The following is a 26,181-nucleotide window of genomic DNA, read 5'->3' as shown; positions in this document are numbered from 1 at the left end:
GCTAGTGGAATTATAAGTTCAAGGATTTGGTTTTTCTAAAGTGTGTGGTGTTCATGATTATGTATGAACTGTTTTAGGGATGTGTAGATTTTTAATTTTTTCAATATTCAGAGAAAGATTTTATATCTATTCAGAGGTAGATTTTATATCTATTCATTTAGCCTGGCCTAAATGTTCAGATGTTCCTCTTTCCTGCTGGGATGTGTTCTGGTGTGTGTGCAAGCAGGGAGGTTGATGCTATGAATAACCCCTTCTCATAAAATGAATATTTTGTTTCCTGCTTACCAGCATGTACGTTTGTAGATATAGGTGTTGATTCAGCTCAGAGTGCTCTGTCTCTGATAATAAGGAAGATAATAAGAATAATATAATAATAATAATAAGATAATAAGAATAGGAAGAATAAGGTGATACTTTCCCAGTTGTACTTGCTCAGCCATCAAGGATTTGTTGGTCAAACAGGGGCCATCTGAGGCAGAGGCCACTCCTGTTGCCTAAATGCAGGGGTGGGATATGTGCAGAACACTGATGTGGCAGGGATGAACACAAGCTTTCAACAGGCCAGAAAATGTTCACAGATGTACTTTTGCTCGATCCATCCAACTCCAATTTAAATGGTTTTGACTATATTAACAAGAGCAGAGCTGCAGTTCTTGCACAAATCACTGTTTGGTCTATGTTATGCGTGTCCTGGCTGCTCCATCTACAGAGTTTGGAGTGGAAAAATGAAAGTTCGAGTTATCTGTGTTCACATCATGCTCCTGACTTTGGAGTATGTGAAATTGAAATCACTCTGAATTAAGTGGCTTGTGAGGGCTTGGAGCAAATGGGCAGACAGACTCTTCCAAACACAGAATTCTGGCTTCTTTTTGTGCTCTGAAAGGCTGTGTAAATGTGCTCTCCTGACAGAAGATTTTTTACTGTTTTTATCTTGTAGTCAGTGTTTTTTATTCTTTGCAGTGTATCCTATATAATCTTAAAAATTAAAGAAATTTCCTTCAAACCCATGTCCTTTATTTCTGTAAGCTGTTTCTGCTTTAGTCGTACCAAGCAATTATCAGATTCGCCCAAATCCTTTAAACATTCTTCGGCAATGTGCTGCCATTGTCTGGAGTTTAGGCTTTTTGGAAACATTCACAGCTAGCTTAACAACAAAGTTCTTCAAACAGTTTTACATCTTTCGTGACTGTCTCTGTGTGTGTGTGTGTGTGTGAACGAGATGAAGCTTTTTCCTGTCCTATCTCTGTGCAGTAGTAAAAATGTCTCTTTGTCAGTGATAGACACGTTGGTGGCATTATTGGCCTTTTTTCTTCTGTTTGTCAAAGCCCGTTGTTCCCTGCCCAGGAGACCTTATGAGTAACACATGAGAAGGACAATTCCATGCTGCAGCTCCATAGGCAGATCCTCAGCCACGACAGCATTTCTGAGCCTTCAACGCAGCCACATCCCTCTGCCCTCCCAGCTGCCCAGTGAACCAGCCTTGGGAGCTGAATGCATCTTTGTAGGACAAGCAAGACCCCTGTCTGACCAGTGGTGTGCACAGAGAAGGGGGTTAAAAGGTACATTGTAGGCACACAGTTGTAGTCATTGAGCTACAGCTGTGAGCAGCAGGTGAATCCTATTGGAGGTAATGAGCCATGGAGTGCTCAGGGGCACTGACCAACCCCCAAAGGGAACAGAGGGCACACAGGTGTAATGCATGAACCATGAGGGGCACACAGGTGTGGTGCATTAACAGTGAGGGGCACACAGGTGCAGTGCATCAACAGGAGAGGATAAAAGGCTGGGCTAACGAATAAGGAGGGCAGCTGCTTTCTGAGTTGTCCTGATGTTACTCCATGTGGGCCGAAGCCTGAAGCCTTCTGATGAGGTAAGGTGTTTTTCTGGATGGGTTGAAGCTTTCTGAAGTTGTGTGGTGACACTCTGTGTATTGTGTATCTCAGCTGTGACAGTACATATCCCTCTCTCAGCAGAAGGCTATGTGACAAGGCACTGCCATTTTGGTGCCTCCATAGAATGATATGTTGGTTGCCTGCTCTGGAAACAGAAGGTGGTGAGGGTAGCAAGGGCAGGGACAAATGACAAACACACCATGATGTGAAACTTCTGAGGCAGTTAACCCACTGCCTATAAAGTGAGAATTATTCACCTCATTCTGTCTGCTGTGTATGAAACCAGCGCAGTGCTTCCAGAGCTCACAGAACCCTCTGATGTGTAACCTTGTCAGTCTCCTTTACAGCCACCTCTGGTTTTTTTGTGTGTGGGGTGTGAAACAGGACTAGGAGAGCCAAAATAACTCCATTAATGGTGAGCTCTGGGCTGTGAAGTATGATTTACACCTCTGAGATAACCAGAATGCTCTGGGCCAAGCACTGGAGAAAGAAGGGGTATGGGGAAGGGAGGGCAATAACCAGAATGCTCTGGGCCAAGCACTGGAGAAAGAAGGGGTATGGGGAAGGGAGGGCATTACAAAGCACTGTGGTGCTGTGGGAAATGGAGTTGGAGAGCTGTTTGTGGCATCAAGACTCAGTCCTACATGCTAATAAGTGCCTTAAACTTTAAAAGTTTGAGCATTGCAAGAAGAGAGGGATTCATTAATTGTCTTTCCTTCCTATTTTTTCTCTCTCTGCTTACTGGTGTTCTGAATTAACATCACTCATCTGGCGATCTCACTAAGAACCTCCATGTTCCTCCTTCCTTCCTAGTAAGAAGCTTGCTAAAACCAATTAGATCATGGGTCTTGCTTTAGTTGCCCAACTTTTTACTAATTCTTGTGGCCCTCTGTAACACATTGCAGCTGAAGTGTGTGGGCTGCTTTTGGGGAGGAGTCCGCTTTGAATTTAGTTTGAGCATTTTGAGATACTCTAGGAAAGGCTTCACTGAAATGCAGGCATGTTGCAGTTCCCACCCAGCCTTTGTGAATTAGCACTGCAGCTTTCTTAGACTGCTTTGCAAGAAGGTTTACTTCTGATGAAACTTCTGCAGAGAAATATTAATGTCTTCTCTAATTTTATTTGACTGTGTGTATACCCTTGTGGCACATTTTACTGTATAAGGGTTTTTCTTCCTTTGAATGACAAGTAAGCTGAATCAGCTGAAATGGCAGATATGTTGTGGTGCCCTCATACTGGTGTAAATCTGGAGTATGTTGATTTGGCTGTGTAAGTTCTTGTGTCTGCTGGTGTGTGTTACATCTAGAACAGAATCTTATAGGTGTATTTTGACTACTTACAACTCTGAACTCCACAGATGAAGTTCTCTGTACCCATGTGGAGCCTAAAATACATTTGGGTGACCAAGAGTTCCCGCAGTCTGTAGGCAGCTGTAGACACTGAGCATTCTTTTGCTGTATTTACCAATGCATGGAGAACTTCATGGCAGGAACTGCTGTTACATTCCAGAACAAAGAATGTAACGTTGCCTGAATTAAAGCAATGTTGGCACTGTAAATGTTTAGTTGTTGTTATGTTTAACTTGTTTAGTTAGCATGGCAGATGCTGCAAACTTTTGGCACTTCACCTGCAACATACCTGTGTGCACAGACAAAAAGAGCCTGATCTTTAGTAAGGAAACACTTTTCTCATCACAGCAAGGCATAAAATGACTTTATGGAACTGTTCAAGTACCTCTGGCCTGGATTCAGAGGAGCACACAAGTCTACCCTGAAATCTTCTGTCAGTCATGTGTATGAGTGCAGTGAGGCTTGGAGAGCACATGCTGGAAGTTGAACACATGCTGCCATGTTCTCCTGAGCTGGGAAGCTCAATAAGTGCAGCAATCTGTACTACAAACTTTAGCAGCTGAAATAGCCTGATTTTTGTTTTCTTTTTTTTTTTTTTTTTTTTTTTTTGTGTGTGGGATGTGTAATAGGAAATCCTTTGCCATGTAAGTAAGCTTAGTAAATTAATAGAATTGATACTTCTGGGAATAAGTAAATTCTGGGGGCTTGTTTTGAATCAAATTAATGTGAGCCCTGCAAAGACTCTTTTCCTTCATAACAGGATGACACAGTTGGAGACTTTCCATCTTTTTTGGCTATTCTAAAAAAAAAAAAAAAAAAAAATTGGAAGGCACAGCAAGCCTTGACTGACAACTTCTTGTAGTATAACTGCACATTACCTTCAACTTGTTTTAGAAATTCTCTACAACAGAGCCTTTTTTTGCAGCCTGGGAATGCTATGTGACCTAGCACAGGAAACTGCAGTAAATATAGGTGACAGTGCCCCCTCCCTGCCATGTATTTGCTTTCATCCCCCAAGACAAAGGACAACCTAAAGGGTCACGAAATTAACACAAAGATAAAATATTTTGCCAATTGAGGTCATGTGGCTGGGTGTCCTTGTGTGTACAAGGAAATGCTTAATGTATATTCAATAAGTCAAAAGAAAATTGTGCTTTCTTCTGGCTCATTTAGAAGCCTGTGGTCAAGCCCAGAATGTTTGCTGGGGTAACTGTCCTTGTTTTCTGCCCTAAGCACTCCTTGCCTTGTATTGCATGTTGATTACACAATTCCTACCTCTGTGTTTGAAGAGAACTAAACTTGGATGTAATTTTGGTGGCATAAGTGTCAAAAGCTTTCAAGTGATGTTGTTTGCCTTGAGTCACTGAGGTGTCAGTGTGGAAACAGGGTCAAACCTGTACTGAGCTCATGGTGTGCCTCCCTGGGCTCACTGGGAGGTGACTGGACCCTGGAAAAACCCTATGAAACCTGGGGGTTTTACAGACAGATCCAAATCTGTCATCTGGAAAGGACACCCCATGAGGGGCAATGTGCTCCTGCTCTCCTCACACTGAGCATGGGCTTTGCTTCAGCAAAACATGTAAAAGCTCTGTGGTCCAGTGACCTTGATGAACCAATGAGTTCCACAGGAATTTTAGGAGAAGGGAAAAAAATAAACCTGTTTGACATAATGCCAAGACTCTAGATTTTTTTCCTTCCCTCTAAATAAAATAGCTTTAAGTAAAGCTGTATTAGTTTTATTTTCAGCAGAGCATTTTTACTGAAGAAGTCTTTGAAAGTTTTTGATGCATAGAATCATTAGATAATCACATAAATAGCTTGGTCATGCAGTGTCATGTGGTTTTACTTATATACACAAGTTCTGTCAAAACCCTTTCTGTCTCTTCTTTCTTCTATCTCTGTGGTATTTGCTGATTCACGCAGACTGCTGTGCATTGAGGGAGGGAGTTAATTGCAGTGGAGTGGTTCTGTCAGAGCCTCACATGGCTCCTCTCGTGTTTGCTTATCAGTGCTGATCCCGATGGGCTGGAGGAGAGGGAGTGTAATCTGTCCTCAGCACTGAGCACTATCAGCCTGGCAGGGCTCCTGGCTTCCACAGGAGCTCTCTAGAAAATGACAGCTCTCATTTTGTGGTCATTTGAAGAAAACTCCCCTGCTGAATGCTGAAATTTGCTTCCAGTCTTGGAATTGTGAGCTAAATGGGAGCTGCTTTTCCCCTAACTGTCCTCTCAAGTCACTTAAGTGTAGAATTTTTTAAAGTTTTTTTTTTAATTTTAGGAAAGGAGGGGAAAAATTAAAAATGTGTTTTTCTACCTTTCAGCTGTATGTTTTGATCCTGTATCCTTCTGTATGTACATTTGTTTCAGTGCTGCAAGATCAGGATGTGGAGGATATTAGCTAGCTTTTTTCTCCAGCTTTTTATTGGTGTCAGCTCAGATGCACAGCTCATCTGAGGAGGGTGAAAACCATTTAAATTTGGCACAGGGAGGTTGCTCATAGCAACCAACTTTAGGCCTGACTAGAGTGGGCAGGTGAGGGGCAAGGCTGCAGCTCTCACCTGTTCCTCTTTCTTAGTGACCCTATAGGATAAACACACTAAATCCAAATTCACATCTCTAGCTGGGACCTAAACTTAAATATATCCCTTCTGGTAGACAGGTAGAGCTTTTCTTTAATAAATCTTTATTTATATCAGCATTTTCATCATTATTTGTATTTTAATGCTTTAAAAATTATCTATATCCTGCACCATGTGACATGCTTTGAACTGCTTTCTTATACACAGTTACTATACAACTACACAGAAAGCTGTAAATCAATGAGTTTAATCAAAAAGGCGAACTCTGCATTAAAAGAATCTCAGGGAGTACAAGTTTTTCAGCTGTTCATTCTTGAAACTTATGCAGTCAAAATGAAATGGTCCCAATCTCAGAAGAGCATACCTGAAGTGCTGATGTGTTCATTGGAGTGTGTTTAGTGTTTTAAGCTTATCACAAAAACTGGAGTCAGAATGTTGTGTCAGTTCTGAATTATGCCATTGTGCTGTGCAGAAAACAAATTTCCTTTAGCTGGGTAGGATGAGTGGGAGGTATCACGCAGGTATTACCCATAATTTGTGTCTGACTGCACAACTGCACTGGAAGAAAGGATAAACATCCCAACACTTCTAATCATAGTCTCAGCCACTCTCAAAAGCTGTTTAAACAACAGATTTCTCTTTCAGTTGTGTGTTTATGTCCTGGCATGACTTGTGATTAAAATTTATACACTCTGTAAAGAAGAGGTATTTTGGCTGGATGGGATTTTTGCCTCTTTGTGTGTGACCATGGGATTTCACAGTTTTGTGCTTGCACAGTTCTACTGGTTAGGTCTCTTTTATCAGATTTGAGTTGCTTCAGGTCTTCTCCTGGAATGAAGAGATCCTGGCAAGCATTGGTGATTTGTGTCAGAGCTGGCTGCGTTGCTGGTTTGGCTCCCCTGTGCAGGTTTAAACCTCTGTCCCCTGCCCTGCTCATGGGAAAGCTCCACTGCAGCACTCTGGGCCCTCACTGCCACCTCTTCACCAGTCAGGTGTGCTGAAGTTGGACTGGTTATCTTGATTATTCAGCTCATTAATTGCATTTGATTATCCTCATTTGTTATTGTCACCTGATTATGGGACTTTGCTGGACACAATGGAGCCATGTGAAAATGAAGAGGCAGTTGGGCCCATGTAGTTTGCTTTTTTTTTTTTTTTTGTCTGATGAAACACTTTGATTTTTTTTTTCCCCTCTTTTGATTAAAATTTTCAAAATTTCTATTGGAATGGACAGTGTGGCCCCAGGAGAGGTTGTGTCTGTCTTACTCTCTTATGCTGCATTTAGCAGAAATTTGGTCTTGTTTTGGTACATTATTTTGAAATACTTGGTACTTTGCAGAGAGACAATAAGCGGGATTATGTGTACCAGACAGCATGAGGATTCCAAATCCAGAACATTTGTCATTTCAGTTAATGTTGTGTGACTGAGGGAGGAATTTGATCTGTTTTAGTTTTGAATCTCGCAGTTCTGTTGCTGACCATTAATTTTGCATCAGCATAGACTAAAAATGCCATCCTTTATAAATACCTACTGGAGGAATAGTAAAAAAAAATTTTAGAGGGCTGTGTCCATTATCATTTTACTCACATCTCACACACTCACATCTATTACAAATTGGTCTCCTGTTCCTAAAGTCAACCTTGCATCCTCAGTTCACACCAGCTGAGGATTTGTCCAGTGTTGTTGATTTTTGTAAGACATTTCCTTCACTTCCAGTGAGTTAACTATTTGGTACATGGGGTACTCTAAATTACGTGTGGCTTTTGTTGAAAGGAAAGAAAAACTTTAGATATTGTTTATTTACTTCTATTTTTCCATAAATTCCTGCAAGAACAACTTATTTGCTTATTACTTAGTTTATTTTTAATCTGAGTCTCAGCTCTTCCTTCTTTTCTTCATCGCTAATTCATTTTTCAGTCAGAAAATAGGACACCTGTTAGCCAACTGTGAGCTGAATTTCTATAATTTACAGAAAGACTGGCCATAAAGTGCTCAAAGCTCTGGGGACTTGGGTACCACCCACTGCAGAACAGATTAATTTCACGGTGTTTTTCTGCATTTGCACAAATTAAAAATATGAGAATCTGTACTTTATTTGTTTGAATTTCTTGAATTAAATTTATTCAATTTGTTTTGAGCTTGGATTTGGACAGTCAGCATTTTCAAAAGTCTCCGAATTCCAAGTTCAATGCCAGTTGGATGTGCAGGCCTCTTTCTCTGCCTGTATCCCATTAGTTTCTGATGAAAAAGGATTAATTTCTGTGGTCTTTGTCCCTCACCAGTTTCCTCCACTTGGACATTACCTTTGTTTGCATGTCTCAGCCCTGGTGTTCCTATATTACATGTTATTGCTGGATAAAATGCTAATCTCTGGGACTTTAAATTTGTATTCACTCCTCCCTCAATCAATGCTGCTTCATGTTGGAATTGGTGTTTGAAGACAGAGCTGTGGCTTCAGGGATCTCTCTTGGTTGTTTTGGGGAAACTTTGCTTTGATTAACAGTGAGTCAGTGATGTAATGTAATTCAACCATGCTTAAATTTAGCCAAACCAGTCCAGGTCTTTTGGGATTTTTTTTTTTAATTCTCTTGTCTCCTTCCTTGCAGTGAGAGAGGATAGAAGTGTTCACCCCCTTGGCCGTTGTGGGAAGTTGCCATGAAAACAAAACCTTTCAAACCTGCTGAAACACGGAAAACCCACACATGGAAAGCTTTTGGGCCAGAAAGAATTGCTGTAACAATAGTTTGGTAACTCAGAACTTCTTGAATCACATCTCCCTCTAGGGTTTAGATGTCCCTGGATGGGGTCAGGCTGCCAATTGATGACTCTGCCTGTAGCAAGTTTTGCCATTTATAAAATGTTTCCTTGCATGATGTTTTTACATGCAAGAAACTGTTCTGAGTTAAAGCATCCCCTCATTGCTGGCACTGTACAGGAGTTAACCTGAATCATCATCTTGATGACTGAACTGCAGATTTTGGGTTTTCCACCAAATTTTTGTTGGTGATGTGGGTTTCTTTTTTTTTCTCCCTAATTATTTTTTTCTACTTTGGTAAATTTAGATGGGTCTTGTACTTTGCACTGAGCAGTTCAGTCAGAAGTGCTCAGGTTAGGCTGAGGATTAGCATTAATTCTCTTTGGTTAATGAAGTGAAACAGGAGCCTTTCTGAAGGCATTTAGACTGAATTATATAAAAAATTATTTTAAGACTGGTCTATCAGCTTCTGGTGTATCTCTGCCCACTGACCAGGTAGGCTGATATTTATTTTCTTCACTTTATCAAATTATAGGAAGGAATTTTACATATGAAAGAGCAAGCAGTAGTATGTAACACTTGGAAGAGCAGATTATTTTTGTCTGAGATTTCTTCATAGTCATAATTTCTTTATATACTAAACTGAATAGGTGCAGCAATTAATTGGGGAATTAGTCTGGTTTTCTGTTCTCAGATGTGGATCATTGGTTTGTAGGGACTTAGTTCTTCAGGGCTGACAGTGTGTCTTTACTACAGGAGGGTAGTTTACTAAATATCTATTAGCTGTTGCCTGGTTTCATGCCTCTTCATTCCACCATAATTGGACAAACTGCAGAATATTGTGAGCTTATTACCTGTTTTGTTGAAATAGAACTGAGTCAATGGTATGATAAAGGCCAAAGCAGGTACCAATCTGAATTGGCTGTTGCTGCCTGTTGGCATAAATCACTTGAATAGCTCTGCCCTGGGGTGCCCAGATTAAATAAAGACAAGTTGGACATGACCTACATTTCACAAACATTTCAAAAGCTGTTCTGAAATTAGGAAGAAATTCTTTTGTTCTTGCTGCCTGCTCTTTAAAAAATTGCTACAATGTCACTGCTCTCCTTGTATTAATAAAGGGTGCAAAGGTAAAGGCACAGTTGTACATGGATGAATTTTGCAGACTTCAGGAATAGACTGTTTGCCTTTCCTGCATTTATTCCATAAAGGAGGATAATCTACTACAGTGCTGCTTTTTTTTTTTCCATAGACCATGCTTAACTCACATGTACAACTTTTCCATTCTAGAACTAATTAGTTTTGGTTGAGTAACTCATCAACATTAAGTAACAATAAGAATCATATTTCCAGGAACACTTTCCTTGTTACAGAAAGTTGGAATCAAGTCTGGAAGTGTGGTTACTGAACCTACTTACTTTTTACAGAGTTTTTTTTAAAGACAAAGCTTCCTCCTGTAATACAAAGTCTTTCTATACAGCTGTTGGGTGATTGGACTGTAGTTGTAAAATTGTAAACTTCGAATGTAAAGTTTTGTTGTTCTCTGATTTTAATAGAAAGATTTGCATATTCTGAAAAGCTTCCCAATATGAGGGACAGTTCTGCTAACAGAAGATTTTTAGAAAACTCTTCTCTGGAATCTTTTAAGAATAGATTAGATAAGTGTTGGCTCGGATGGAGCTCTGAAAATCCCTGCAGTTTCACACTTTGTGTGAGCCATGCAATCTGTTTAGTCCATTTGTGTTACACAGGACTGCAGCTGGTTTCAGTTACAAAAGTTTTGTTTACCCTGACTGGGCTTCAACCTTCAGTTTAGGGGCAGATTCTGCCACTGAAGAACCATATACAGTGCCCTCTCCCTGAAAATCAGCCTGGACTTCCTTTTTTCATCCTCTAAGGATCAGGCTAGTGTCTACCACGTGCTATTCCTTCTGTACCAGAGAGAAATTTCAGCCCTTCCCCTCTTGTGTGTGTTTTCTCCTCACACTCTGTGCCAGAGGATGCACCTTCTGCTGGTTTTTACCCACCTGAAGGCTGCTTGCCTCAATCTCCTCCTTTCCTCAGTTATTGCTGGCCTGTCTTCAAGAAGGATGCAAGGATGTCTGTCCTGAGGTCTGAGTTTTGGGCTGTTTGATCACTCTTAGGTAAATGATTTCTGCATATTCTCTCTTTGGTCTCTCTTGAGAATCTTCTGCTGCAGTTCTGCTTTGATTTCACACTCTGTCCATTTACAGTCAGGCAAGGTTCCAGTAAAATAAATAGATTCCCCCAATGCACTGTGGGACATGTTTCTTTTGAATGGTATCATGTTCTTTGTGACTTGTTTTTTCATTACTCAGAAAAGAGGGAGAAAGGTGAAGACCTTGGGCTTTGACATTTCTCAGTTGTCTCCTTGCTTTTCATTTTAACTTTCACTTCTTGTCTTTCATCATTATACCACCCAAATGTGCTTAGGTCAAAAAGAAATGTTTCATCCTTTCAGAGTTTTACATTCAGGCTTTGCTGCAGAATCAGCACATCAGCCTCATGGCAAGGGAAAGCAGGTATTGAGGAACAAAAGAGCCTAATCACTTTTTTCTTTTTCCCCCCCTTGCTTTGACTGTCTAATGTTGTTAGTTTACTTCCCACTAGAATATACAAGTGAGGAGCTTATTGACCCACTGAGGCTTGCCCTTATTAACCCGGAAAAAATCTAATCAAGCAATCCATCAGCACTGTGAACTAACAAGTTCAATTGGTGCCTGCAGTTTCTGGTTTCTTTCACAAACATGGATCCAAGGCTCTTTGAACTGACCATCCTTGTTTACTTTCCTTGCTGAGTGTGTTCATTTGTTTCTCAACTCAGCTGTGTGATGGGTGGATAAATTTTGTCTGTCCCTTGCTACAGCCTCATGTTTAACTTTGTGCTGCCTTCTTTTTTTGGCAAGAACTTAATTCAAAGGGTTGAGTGATATCAACTTGTCAAATTCCTTTAATGCACATGTAGCATGTTCATTTCTGGAGCAGACTTTGATATATGCAGATACAAAACCTCACTGCAGAGTTGCCCTGACCTGACCACACTCGTGACTCCGTATTCAGCCTGGCATTGAGATCAGCTACAGTGGTGGGCAGCTCAGAAAAGGAGCACAGTGACTTTGTAGTAGCTCTTGTCTTGGGCTCTCTGTGCTAATCCAGTCAAATCAGGCTTGAACACACATTTCTGAGATTGTCACCTGTGTTGTGCTCAGCCCATCAGCCACAGCTCCAGGGAAGCTGCAGTTGAAAGAACCCTGTAATTTTTCCTGGTTTTCTCCTGGTTATTCCACAATGCCCAACACCTTCCTTATTTACAGAGCCTGAAGGAATTGCATTTACAGAGTTTTAAATCCCAAAGAATGCTTTACAGTGGAGAGAAGGGTTGTGTAGCTTTAACTTTTACAGCTCTGCCTTCATGTGACAGTTTTTTCAGGAGAACAGCAATGTCACTAGCTGAAGTTGGGGTTAATGTAATGATAGCAGGTCCTGCTGCTCTGACTGGCTCTATAGATGCACTGTGGATCTCAGGCTGTGTTTCAGCTGGAGTTGAGGGAATCTTGTTGGGCAGAGAGAAGAAATCATAATTAATCAAAAAAAACCAAAACAACAAGGCAAGAAAGCACAAATGCAGACCAGCAGTTTTCCTGGGCACTGTAGGTTTCCAATACTGCCCAAGAGCAGTCACACCTTATCTGTTCTCACATCTGGGCCAAAGCTTTACTTCATGTGGAAAGGGTACAGCCAATGCACAATGCCAAAGCAGCAAGTGAGGATCCAAATCCCAATTTTCCTTTTGCTGGTTACTGTGCATTGCATGTCATGTATTCCAGGCAATGTGTTTCCTATTTGCATAGTTGTTTATATTTTAAACAATCCTATCTCAGAGCAACAATGTGTATTTGCTTTTTAAATATTTGTTTTGATATATTTCCCAATTTCTGGTCCTGGCACATCAAACTCAATAGAATACACTCTGGTTTTGGGAAGATGAAATCAGCCAGTGATGTAATCTTTGTAACTGATGTCTCTTTTTGCTTCATGGCTTGACTAAGTTTGCTTTTTTAATTTTATCTCTCACAAATTCAACAACAAAGGATAGACAATAAAATTTAGAGATTTCAGACGCTCCCTGTGTTTTAAATTTGTAAGAAAATCATCTAAGTGACTGAGCTGAGATAGAAGTCAGTAAGAAACAGAGCTAAGACAAACAACCACTAGACTCAATGCCTGTCACTCAGCAGAGAGGTGTGTCTTTAATGTGCAAAGGGATTGTTACTCTAAATTCACTGCAAAATTCTCCATGTTTGCAGGAATCCCCCTTATCCTGGTGCTGCAAACCATGGCTGGTAGCCAGGATACAGTGAGATGAGGAAGCTTTCCTCTCTGCTGAATGACAGGTTTGAATTTGATGTGTCACGTGTCCAGTGGCAGTCAGGCTTTGGTGCTGGCAGATCACATCCTGGGTGGTTATTCTTATTATATAATTAATATGGTATTTATTAATTATTATATTATTTATATGGTAGTTATTATTATATGGTATTGTTGCCATTGACTTTACAGCTGACACTTGCAAACCTGATGAGCCCTGACAGAAAAGCTGAGGGAGTGTAGGAAGTCCTCTCAAAGCAAAACCTTCAAGAAGCTTCAACACTGTACTAAAAGGAAAAATAATTTTTTTTCCTAATTACTTTTGTTAATTTACTCTTTTTTGATAAATCAATTTAGGAAGCTCACTTTAATTAATTTGCAATCCCCTCCCACTGCTGGCACACTGTAACATGGGGATCTCAGTATCAGTCAGGATCCATCTCAAGACAGCAAGATCTTCCTGACTGTTGAACCATTTATTTATGTAAGAACTACTCTCCTGTTGGAGATGTGCATTTAACCTTTTTCTGGTTTCAGAAAACAGACCCAATTCAAGAGAGTGAAGGTAATAAAACATTTTCTTACTACAAATGTTATTTCCTTTGAAATATCACCTCATTCAATTTATTAATTTGTAATTGTTATGCCTGTACACACATGTGAGAAGCAGAACAATCTTTTTCCTGCAAGGAGAAAATACCATCTTTTTTAGCAGCATACAAATTCTGAGATGCTTTGAGTGATATTTTGGCCTAGGATTTTATGGGAAGTGATGGAAAATAGCTAAAAATATTTAAGAAAAAACAACAGCAGACAAATAACACTCAACAATACAGCTTTTCTAATTATCTGGAATTCAAAAGAACAGATGTTAAAAAGAATAATTTTTTCCTTTATTCTTTCCCTCACAAAACCCCTAATTTCTAACTCTCTTCAAAAACCTAAATGAAACAAAAGTACTACTGAGGCCTGAAGTCAACCAAACTCATTTGTTTAAATATCCTAAGTTGAGTGGAAATTCTGAGACACTGAAAGGGAACCTGAGTTGTGAGACACCCTATTAAGGATGGAGGAGCAGTAACTGGGTGCAATGGCAGTGAGGGGCTGCTCAGTGGTATCTGAGCAGACACTCTGAGTAGGTGTCATTGTCACACATTCAGCATTTCCCTTTGTGTTGCTGGAAGCTCCTCTATGAAAAATGCAGGCCCTTTATGTTGCTTTGACCCCAGTAATGATTAAGGTAAACACTTTCAAAGTCATAGGTGAATGGCCACATGTGGCTTCTGTTGACTTTAGTGGAGCCTCTGCATGAGCTTCTGTGCTCAGTGTTTGGTTTGTCTGTGAGTGTGGAATCCTGCCTGTTCTGGTTCATCTTGGGCTGGAGACCACAAAAAAATGAGTTTTTGAAGTAGTGGCCTAAGAAAAAGCCACAGAAACGTATTACAAAATTGCAACAATATTCAAGGACAAGTACAGAGATATGACAGATGGAAATGAAAGCAGAAAAAGGAATGTGGTCTGGAGACCAAGTATGTTGGGTAAATTTAGCCCACAATGGAAATTCTGAAGTTCAAGCAATCACACCAATCCCATCATCCACAAAGCTTGGTTAAAACTTTTGATAGAATTCCAGTGGTATTTGTAAAAGGTTGCTTTTAGTCCTAGCAGCATTTTTCCATAATGAAACAGAAAAAAAAAAAAAGAGAAAATAGGATTTATAGTTATGTTTGACATTGACAAAAACCCCCCAGTGCAGATTTGCTGATCCTTGCCCTGGAAATCCATGGAGTCTGTGAGTTCTTGTTAAATGGGACCCACAACAGCTCACATTCTCTCCCCTGTACCCCCCCTTTTGTTGTTGCCAGCTTTGAAAACAAATTCCTGAGCTATGTGGTCAAAAATCTTTGGAGTATCCCACGTAGCACAGGTGTAACTCAAGAATCCTCCAGCGAGCTTCCCGCCCCTGCTCCATCTGCTCCTGGCACCTGATTTATTACAGCACACAGGTCAAACCTGTCTCTGCTGCTCGACTGCTCATAAACTCCTTTTTGTCTGAGGAAGAGAGGATAGAATTAGCACTCAATAAATCATAAAGTGAAAGAGGAGTAGGAGTAGCAATATCACAGCTTTCAGCGTGGCTTTGAAGCCCCACGTTGGGCAGTAGAATTACAAGCACGTTTTGGCCAGAGGCATCTGAGGCCACCTTGGCTCCTGAGGCTGCTGAGCCTTGGTTGCCCTCCCTGGGCTGAGGGGGGACCCTGCCCTGGGCTCTCAGAGCAGGGCAAGGAGTGCAGGGCTGGGGAGCTGCCTCTGCCCTCCAGCACGAGCAGCTGCTGCAGTGTTTGGATAGCCAGGTTGGCTTTGCCACAAATGGCCCCCGAGCTCCTGGTGACCCAAGCTGTCAACACTTCCCTGCGAATTCAGGATGGGATTTTCTGAAGAACTCTGTAGAGACCCAACTCTGTTCCCTTGAACACTGGTGGTGATGCTTGTATTGATTTTTGTTGGATGTGCTGCTTTGGAGGCAAAAAAAATTCTCAGTGTCTTTGTGGTTTTGGTGGACAAAATAGAGGTGCAAAATGCTGGTGTTTCATCTCACATTTCCTTTTGCTTTGGTGCTCTGGTGAATTGTTTATTTTCAGCCTTTTCCTCACTGGAGGAGTAGCTGGGAGTTTTTTCTCAAGCTGTCATGACACAAGCTGAATAAATAGAGCTGCAGAGAGCTTTATCCTCACTCTGTTTTTTCACAGTGCTGAAGAAAACTACAGGTTAAGGATCAGATCCAAAGCAGAGGGAAGTCAATGAAAACATTTTTGTTGTTTTCACTAAAATTTTGATTGGGACGGCTCTCATAAAAAAGTGAAAAGCTTCCTGTACAAAAATTCCACCAAATTAATTAACTTTGCTTAGCATCACACTTGCCTGTAGTGTAGTAAAATCAGAAAATTATAGTGATTTTTAAAGGATGGAAATGTGTCAAGTCCAGCAATTAATTTTTCACTCCATCCTCATTCCTACTAAAGACTGGAGGTGTTGCACAACTGTTCAGTGTGAAGTTTTAAGACTGAAGGGTGGATAACAGGATTGAGATGATGAAACTTAACAAGACTCTGAGAGTGAGTGGATGCTGTTAATTCTGCTTGTTGGGCTGGATGGTGACATTGTGCTCAAATAGCTGAACAGACTGGCTTTAGTCTTAAAAACAGAAATAAACAACCCAAAACACAAGTTCTGATGTGTGGCTGAGAGAGGATTTGATATATCTGTTTAATACTCTGTTCTCTAAATGTATTTAGTAGCATTTTCAGACAGATATTTTGTATCATGATAAATTGTAAAGATGGGCAGGATCACTCTTCAAGGATGAAAAATGAGCTTGCGAAAGTCATCCTGTGGTTCAGTGTGCACTGAATCTCTGCCTTGGGAGGCAGAAAAGTTCTCCTTCTGGCATTCTGGCAACCTTACCACAGCTTGAAAGAGTTTCTTCCAAACCTTGCCTGTACTTGTGCTCAGATTTTTCTTCTATCAATTTTGATGATAAAACAGGAAACTGTGAATTTTGTCTCAATGGCTTCTAGATGTGTTGAGTATTAACTGAAAGGGGGGACAAATTCACAAACCCCTTTATTTGTAATGGGCAATTCAGAGTTTTCCTGGTTTTAGAGATTAAACCATTTTTCAAATCAGCAGCAAGATTTTAGGTACCTCATTTGTCTGTCAAGGTCTATCAGCAGAGAATAGTTTTCTCTAAATTACTGGTTTGTGCTGAATGGTGCAACTGTGTCCTCTGAAGAGAGGATCTGAAAGGCAGAGGCTGATCTGCACCAGTGAGTTGCAGGGCATGAAAGTCCATGAAATAACCCATGTTTTTAACTGATGCCATGAAATTGTGGTAAAGGCTGTTCTCCTGTAAGCCTGGGTGCTTTGGGATTTTCTTGGTGCCTTACACACAGAACCAAACCTGATGTAATAATAGTCACTAACAAAATACCACCAGCACTAAATCCTCTTGTAATGTTCTTCATGTTCTCTGTTTCCTTAAGTATGGGGTGAGGTGGAATAGCTTCATTTTGTTTCACAACTGGAGTTTAGATATTGGTTCTCTGGCTGGAGAATTTAGATATTGGTTCTCTGGCCGGAGCTGAGTTGCTGTTAGATTATAGTGTGTGCTCTAATCTAGCACCCACTATTAAGGATCTTTGGAGCTGCTACAACACAGTTGCAAGCTTTTGTATACATTTAAACACAGATGTGATTTAAATCAAAATATCAGATCCCACTGGAGATGTGGTTTGGAAGTTCTGTTAAAATTTCCAAAGGAAGTGTCCCCATGGTCACTTTGCCAATCATTTCCAGCAAGTGGCAGTTGTACCTCCAAAAAGTGAGGTGGGCACTGCAAGATCCTGTGTAAGGACAGGCAAAATGTGTGAACCAATCAGGCTTTACCATTTGGATGATGGAAAAATCTGTTTCACAGTAAATACCCATTTGGACAATATGATCTAACTTTTGCCAGACACAGATATTGGTGGATTTTTAAGTGATCAAAAATATGTATCATAAAAAACCCCAATCAAACAAATAAAAACCCCAAACCATCCAGAGTACTTTGATTAGTTCACTCTCCTTTCTCTCCTGTCATACCTAAAATTTCTGTGTCTTCCCATGGCTGATGGGGAATTAGCTCTTCTGAGGAGGGAAAAGGAAACTTTCAGAGGCATGGAGATGATGTATGTTTTAAATTTGAGTAGCTCTGCAAAAGGTATGCAAAGACAACTTTATAAACCATGTATTCAAGGGGATTGCAACACATCATGAATTTAGATAATCTAGTGTGGCCATGGATTACAGTAATAAATGTCTGGGAAAAGTGGAGAAAAGGCAGCAAGGGAAAAGAAAAAAAGCTGTGTTCTGAGTAATCAGTCCATCAGGCAGTGCACTGGTGTGGTGTGCCATGCAGCCACGCTCTTCCCAGGCACAGAGACTCTCACATGACATGAGATATGCCCGGGGCCATAAATCCTAGCAGTCACATTATACACCAAAACAAGAGATAAATGCATGTTGTATTTATCTTGCTGCAGCCTGGAGTTTACAGTTGTTCTGTCTTTTACTGCAGAGTCTCACTTCAGCCTTTCCCAGCCCCATCTCCCACATGAGTGATTGGTACAGATTTAGAGCAGTAATGAATATCTTCTTAGGTAAATGGTGAGATCTGTTCAGGCTGCCAGAGAAATTGTACACACACCCCCATGGAATAAATGGGCTATAAAGAAATATTCAATATCCTTTTGTCCTCTTCCCTTTCATTTGGACGCACAGGTTCAGTGCTTTTTTGTTTTTTTTCTCAAGGATAGAGGTACTGTGGCTCAGTCAGGCCATGAACTATATCTGTGAAAGCTGCAACCTTTTACTCACACCAAGGGGAGCTTGAAACAAGCCCACAGATACCATCCAACTGTGTAATCACAGATGTTTCACTGAAAAACCTTCTGTGCAGCCTCTCACTAAACCCTGTTGGAGTGACAAGAACATGAGGTGTCAGTTGTTCTGCTTTTTGGGACAATTATGAGGCACATTTATTCTCAGGCTGGAGTACAGCAAGTAACTTCTCTGTGCTGTGGAGCACCAACACGAGGTGCTTTTCTGTGATAGCTGTAAGCAAAAGTTGTGAGTTCCACCAGCTTTTCAATGGCTGTCCTGACTCCTTGTGGCCACTGAAGACATTTGCCATGCTTAAGCTAATTTTTCAGACCACAGGCTTTTCTCTATTCTAAATGTTGTATAGGTCATGCTTGGTGTATTTAGCTGAAATATGTCACTTATTCTTCAATTCTGTGGAAATCTCCACCTTCCTGACCAGAGGGCTCTGTGAGTTAGGGGATGCCTTGTGGATCTTCATTAATGCTGAGCTTTTGCTTGCTGTAAAAGCATCCAGGGCAAGGTAGAAAATGCTGTAAGTGTTCTTTGCTGTTAGCCTTGCCTGTCCTGTGTGGTGAATACACTTCCCACAGCTACAGGGGCAGCAGGTATAAAAGATGGAGAGAATCAGAGGTATTTTTGTCTGGAAAGCTCTGTGATACAAGGATGTAGTGGAAACCACACAAATTTCCATTCCTGAGTCGTCTTTTTGCCTTAGTATTAATTTGTTGGATTGTTTAGCAGGACTGAAATTTGACAGCAGGGAAATAATCTATCTATGTAATGCTGACAGGAGTTTTCCCTTGCTTTATGGGATTAGTTTGCAGTGGTAGGTTGGGTTGTTTGTTTTTCTTTTGGGTTCTTGCCTGTGTAAGAATAGATGACAAACATCCTGACTGATGCAGTTACCCAAACATCAGTAGCAGGCCCTGCCTCAGAGTATTTCAAAATTAATGCAGCTACAGAGAGAGACAATATATGAGCACTTCCAACACCTGAAAACTGCCTACACTTCTTTGGATGTGCTTGGGACAGCTTCTGGGAGGGGCTGTGAGCAAAACAAAACAAAGGAGATCTTGCTCAGGGCCATTAAATTAAATCCTAGATTTAGCAATGTAGGCAGCTCAGCACAGTTCTGCTCCTACAGAATTGTGGGTGGTTTTTCCTGGAGCTGACTGCTGTAACTAGTTCTGGATAAAATGTAGCACTCAGAAACTGCTGATGGTTGTAAGTGGCTTGTGTAGAGAATTTGCTGTTATCTCCGCTCCCCAAGGTGCATTTATGTAAAATGACAGTCTATTATAAATTTACCTGTGACTTTCTCTTCCTTCCTCAGAAGCTGAATATAGCAATTCACAAGGTAGCAACATAGAATTCAGGTAACATTTTCCACTTTTCCTGGCATTTACATGGATTATTTGTAAACTAAATAGCAGCTTCTGAGTTATTTTTATGCATGCTTTCTGAAAGTGGCATTTTAGTTGCCACAAGTGAATACTCACTGTCCCACTTCTGCTGAATTCTGGTGAGGTCCTACTTCATAGGTATGAAAATATGAACAATTATAATAAACATGGTGCAGTAGAAAGTACCATTGGAAATTAATGCTTTAATTTGGCAGCTCAAAATTCAGCTTTTGCAAGAACCAAGTGAATGTCTTGTACTTCTTTCTGTAATAAGGTAAAAGAATTGCTGACTTACTCCCACAGTGTTTTCTTTTTGTGATAGATCCTCCAAGTTATTGCTGGGAATGGTAGAAGTGGGGGATCCATCATAAACACCTGTATGCTTTATGGAAGCGCAAATTCTTCCTTTATTGCCATCTCTGCAGTCCTCTGGTGGAGAAAGTTTTAGAAATAAATTGTTTACTGACTACAGAGCTCATAGTTAGCCCTGCTGAAGGGCTTGGTGGAGATGGTGTAGTATAGAATAGCCTACTATAGTCAATGTGTCCTAGGCACTCCAAATGTCTGTCCAGAATCAGATTAAAGTTTGGCTTAATAAGAAGTTTGCCCTTTTCTTTTGCTGGCTGCCATCCTGCCAGCTGCCAGCTCCCATCAGCATGTTTTCACTCCAGCATCTCACATTGCAGGTGCTGGAGTGCCTCACGCAGTCCTAAAGCTCCATGGCACAGGCAGCCCCCAAAATGTGCTGAGCAAGGCAGGGATGCAGAATTCCCTGTGGTTCCCCAGCTCTCAGCTGGCAGGGGCTCACAGGACATCCCTGGAGTGACACTTGGTGTGTGTGAGGGGACACCACCAATGGTCTGTGCAGCTGTGCTGCTCCTGCACGGGATGGACACAGGGCTGATGGGAGCTCAGGGCCGTGGTGCCTTAGGCTTGAGCTCTTGTTTTTCAGATTCTGCTCTGATTTAATGTGCAACTCTGTCAGCTGCTGTTCTCCCACTTCATTCAGGCAAAACCACTTCTCTCTAGGCCTGGGGCTCAAGGACACCTCACTGTCTCAGGCCCTGAAAAGTGCAAATGAAAGTGAGTTGGAGGGAGCAAACTGGGGGTAAAGGACTTCATTACCTGGAGCTGTAATGGGAGGATTAACCCCTCATATGTAAATGGACCAAATTTACATCTGTCTGAAAAACCTGTGACCATTGTCTGCCCTGGGTATAGCCCTGGAAGGCTTTGGACTGCCCAAGGTGTACCTCGGGAAGGCCTTTAAGAGAATGAAAGTGAGTATTTATTAATCTTGTCTAGCCTCTGTTTCACGTAGCTGCTCCAAAGCATCAGCCTTCATTGTCCTATCTAAAGAAGGAGTGTAACCATCAGAAAATGAAAGGTTGGCAGCAAATTTTATGCTCCACCTTCTGTCTTCCCATAAAAATCTAATATCACAGCAACTTCTTTCAATGACTTTTTGAAGAGAACTCAAAGACACTCAATAAGAATCAGGTATATAAGAAGTTGCTTCTCACTAACTGTGTTAAAAAATGGTGGAGCTTTATTTTGTTTATAATGGCCAGTTTGAACAAGCAAGAAATTTCCTTATTCCACTGGACAGCAAAAATCTGAGGTGGGCAGGAATCATGGACAGGTAGGGGAACACTCAGGATCTGCAGCAGGGCTAGGAAGCAAAAGAAGAGTTTTGCCAAGTATGAGTTTGTAGCATGTGAATGTACCTTTGGGTTGCTTGCATTGGTCCATTTGGGTTTGAAGGAGTCTGAAGCAAGGAGTTTGAGCCAGCACCAACAGATTCAGCTGCCAGAGTGCCAGAGCTGCTCTTGCCCCAGCCTGTGCCTCTTGCTGCCCCTCTCTGCTCACCCTCCTTGGGCACAGCCCTTTGGGCATCTGCAGGGACAGTGGGAAGGGGAGGAGATTTGGGTAAAAATGTGACAGAATTGCAGTCCAACTTCCCTGTGTTTCCCAGGAACTGGGGGAGCTCTGTTTGTGCTGGTGGTGAGTAGGCAGGCCCTGTGTGACACACAGAAACTTCAGGAAATCTGCCTGGCTCATTAAGGGGGTGTGGAGGTGGCGGTGAACAAAGGAAATGTGTTAAAGCCTGCTCTGAGGAGTGGGAAGGAGAGCGGCAAATGGGATAAGCAATAAGAGGAGGCTGAAGAAGGGGTTTGAGAAACAAGGAAGTTTGGGAGAAGAAAAAAGGAGTGGCACATGCTTAGGGAAGAGGGGATTGTTCTTGCTGGAGCAGGTTCTGAGGAAAGGAGGGGACTCTGGCCAGGTCTGTGCCAGAAAGGGAGCTCCTAAGGGCCTGGCAGCATCCTAACCAAATCCTAGGAACTTCTTCATGGTGAGAAAGTGTCAATATAGGACTGTATATATATATTTAGACATAATTAAAAAAAAAATAACCTGTGTGCATGTGCTCAGGGGTTGAAATTTTGGAAGGCAGCAGTCAAATAAGGAATTTGCATGGATAGCCAAGGAAAGTGATGCAAAACACGAATATGTTCAAAATGATGATGATGGAAATGGGGTGTTTCAATTAAAAAAGCAGCCCATGTTGCTTTAGTTATCCAAAGAGATGTCAGCTGCCATTTAATGTAACTATAGGGAAAAGGTGCCTTGATTCAGATGCCTGCAGTGGTGAGTGTGTTGGGCTGCTGAGAGGGGAGTTGAGTGGTCTCAGGTCTTGCTTCCTAATTCAGAACCCTGGCTTAACTTTGAATTGGTGCTCCTTGTGTTAAAAGAGCCATTTTCCTGACCTTCCCAACTGCTGCTGAGAGTTGGAATATGTGCCCCATCTCAGAGAGAACATATCCCCTCTTGTAAATAAGGCATGAGAACCTCGGGGGTGGAAATGTTTTACAAAGAGTAGGTATGTGAAATGCCACAGTGCAGCAGGTGTGCTGTGCTGGCTGAGGGTGACCAGGGGACCAGGAGCCCCTCTCAGCTGCAGTTCTGAGGGGCCTGTAGGGCCAGGGCTTGGGGTTGTGCTGCTCCTCTGTGGCAGCCACTCTGTCCTTCAGGGGAGTCACAATTGTCCCATTTCTGCTGTCACTCCTCTCCTTACACTGCAGCTCCTCCTGCTCTTCTTGCTGTTTCTGTTTATGCAATTAAGCCTCTTTAAAGACTGTGCTATAAGAGAATTTCTCAAAAACCAGATGTCCCATGTGAGGGCAGGAATTAACATGCCTTGTTTCACATCACAAACTGAGACAAAGAAGACAGTCCTTCCCTTTTTCTGGCAGGCCACTGTTCATCCTTCCCAGATATCAGTGCTCTAAACCCTGACAGCTTTTGCTGTGTGCCTCTCACAGTGCTGGGCAGCCCAGGCTGTGGATTCAGGGCATCCCCAGCAGCTGCTGTGTTTGGTACCTGTTTGGGACAGACTGGCAGCACTGGGATGGTCGCTGCCCCCAGCAGCAATGCTGCTTCTGCCTTTTCTAGGCTTGGAGGAGCTCTGCAAATCTTAGGAAGAGCTTTTACAAATGTGTCAGTCTGTAAATGCAGCTGGAAGGTGCTGGAGGGTGGGGTGGTCTTATTATCTGGGTGTCTCCTTGGCCTGCACTGGAGGAAAGAAATGGGGTTGTGTTCCTTGGTTTGACACTGATGAGTCCCAATGACTCTACAGCTGAAAAACTCTGAGTAGTGACAGAGAGAAGGAAAACAGTGGTGGGGAGAATGAGAAATGTACATTTTCTTGGGTAGGAAAATAAAACATGGAATATTTATTTGTGGAAAAATGCATATTTTTAAAGGAAAAACCTTGCTGTGTTTTGGAACAAGTTGCATGCAAGTCTTGGTCTTTTTTGCTTGTTGCCTTGTGCAAGATGTTTGATTTGTTTATTTGACCATACAAACTTTCTGTTGGGGATTTTTGTTTTCTGTGCTGACATGCAAAAATATCTTGCATCTAAACCTTCAGCTGCTTTTGATGGCTGGAGCTGCTGTTGTGCTTTGGAAGCACAGGTAGCATGAGACATGCAGGAGATGTTCAAACCTGCATGATTGGTCCTAAAGGCTTTTTTGTGCATGCAAGTGGATGATCCTACTGAAGCGTTAGCCTGCCTTTTGTATAGAATTGTACATATTTTTGTCTTGAACTCAGAGTATTTTTATTTAAATATTCCAGACATAAAAATGCCTGCAGTTTAAAAAGACATTTCAGCTGCGCTTTCTTTGTTGGCAAATTCTTATCAGTCAAGGAGGAAAAATTGAAAATGCATAAGAGACTGGAGTGTTCTGAGCTGTGCTGGATCCTGCAGACAGTGCAGGGTGGAGGGGGCATAGACAGACATGTCCATTAAGGTAACATAAGTGGTGAATCATTAAGGTCAGGGAATTAGTTATAAATAGAAGTGGCAGCAGAAGGTTATTTCTGTGAAGGACTTCAAAGTGAGGGCAAGAAGTTTGAATGTGATGTTGAGCAAATCAGTCAACAGGGAGTGACAGGAATGGAGCACAGTGTCCTGCAGCCAAGAGGTTGGAGCTGTATTTTTAACAACAGGAAGAGAAACTGTGGCACTTGATTGTAAATTGTTGGCTTGTTGAAAGTGACATCATTGAAATCTTAGATTTGGGGAGTTTGTTGAACAAGAAATTTTGGGAGGTTTCATTGAACAAACAATTTCTCAGGTTTATAATGGATTTAATTTTCTACAGGGCTCATGTACTAAAAGTTCTCCAAACCGATGAAAGTCTAAAAAACATTAAAATATTATTGTTAATTATGTTTGCTGGCCCTTTCTATGGCTCCAGCCCCACCAATTAATTAGTTTGGGGAGGATTTGTCCCTCTCATGACAAGTTCTGACAGAATGGTTCTACCATGCGCTTGATAATAACCTCCTGACAGGCAAATGGACCCCCATCACTTTCTGAGGCAGTAAGAAATGTTAAGAAATATGCCTTCAAATGAAGTCTGGAATGCAATAAAGAAATATCATTACAGAATAAATATTTATTTATTATTCAATGTGGTGATGTAACAGGTCCCTGTATGAAATTTCCCTAATGCATGTTGTAAAAGTGCATTAAGAATAGTGTGATAATTCCAGTGATAATAAAATGTGAGGGGAGAAGACAACATTAAACAGCACCATCTGCTGTTCCCACTTGGACTGCAGTAAGGTGGGGAATGTTTGCTCCAAAAGGGACATTTCCACAAAGTGATTTTTCATATGGAAACTTTCTTAGCAGTCCTACTGACTTGTACAGAAATCTGGGCACGTTATGATTTTGTTTTGTTAGTTTTGGTAAAACTCTGTTTCTCTAAAGCCTGAAAAGTTTTGATTGTATCTGCCTATAGATGACAGTCAGGTATTTGGTAATGGGAAGATCAGTATTTCCCTTCAGGTAAATGTACTGAAATAGACTTATTTACATATTTTTAAAGCATGCCTAAATTAATGCTTGGTTTAGCCCATAAAACAAAGCATAAACCCATAGAATAAATTATACATCAATGCATACAGTAATTAATACATACAATAAAACTTAGTTACAGTCGTCTTGTGGCAGTTTACACAGCCTGAAACATATGTTCTGCACTGAGGCTTATTGCCTATAATTTTGGTAATATCCAGCATTTTAAACAATTGTAAATACATCCAATTAAATAGGAACTGGAACATGAATAGGAATATTCACATTAAATATTATGAGATCTGTGGGAGAAGAGATTCCTTCAGACCCCAGTAACAGCAGCTTGTACACCCCTAGAGGGAGCATAAATAAAAATGGGATATTTAATGGCATGTGAGAATAGAAAAATTGGCCACAAGAGCAGATGACTGAAAGAAGGAAGTCGCAGAAACTCCATTGTTACTTATGCTTGCAGTGAGTGGAGGATGAAGGCATGCAATGAAACAGCAGCAATCTGGAACTCAGGTTCCCAGCACTGAAAGAAGATCATTCCTGCTGTCCTTCCTGGGATTACAGCTGCTCTCCCTGGGAGCAGGGTGGCAGTGAGGCAGGGTGAGTGTGGGAGAAGGGTAGATATAGGTCTAATTGTGTTAGGAACTTATGTCTTTAAAAAGGAACTTACTTGCTGCGGCAGTGATGTCTAGATATGGATAACATTGGATAAACTAGACTAGTGAAGAGCTTTTTTATTATTTGCACATTAGTTTCAAGACATTGTTATACAATGGAGACAGGAAGTTAACAGCTCGCTGATTTACAGGGAATGCTAAGGAGGTGGAGTATTACAGCATAGCATAAAACTATCTCAGCTTAGATTTCATCTAATCATACATAAAACAACACACATTGACAAGCATTCTATCCAATCTCATAAAACACACGTAATGGTAGTTAAAACAAAGACTGGTTCATAAGAGACTAAGAACAGAGCTTTATTCATGTTAACTTTCTAAGGATATAC

The 26,181-nt window shown here is 41.3% G+C and overlaps 1 long non-coding RNA gene across 2 annotated transcripts in view; it reads left to right on the top strand.

The window, feature by feature from the left end:
• Positions 1–1,782: 1,782 nt before the first annotated feature.
• LOC135451671 (uncharacterized) overlaps positions 1,783–26,181 on the top strand; it is a 49,502-nt gene continuing 25,103 nt past the window's right edge. The window contains exon 1 of one of the 2 annotated variants that reach the window (XR_010441398.1): positions 1,783–1,870. This is a non-coding gene — a long non-coding RNA (uncharacterized LOC135451671). The remainder of the gene's footprint in view (positions 1,871–26,181) is intronic. The other variant, XR_010441397.1, reaches the window with a different exon arrangement.

The sequence above is a fragment of the Zonotrichia leucophrys genome, chromosome 9 (assembly GCF_028769735.1).
Source record: "Zonotrichia leucophrys gambelii isolate GWCS_2022_RI chromosome 9, RI_Zleu_2.0, whole genome shotgun sequence".
NCBI classification, from domain to species: Eukaryota; Metazoa; Chordata; class Aves; order Passeriformes; family Passerellidae; genus Zonotrichia; species Zonotrichia leucophrys.
This window is presented reverse-complemented; position numbering and strand designations above follow the sequence as displayed.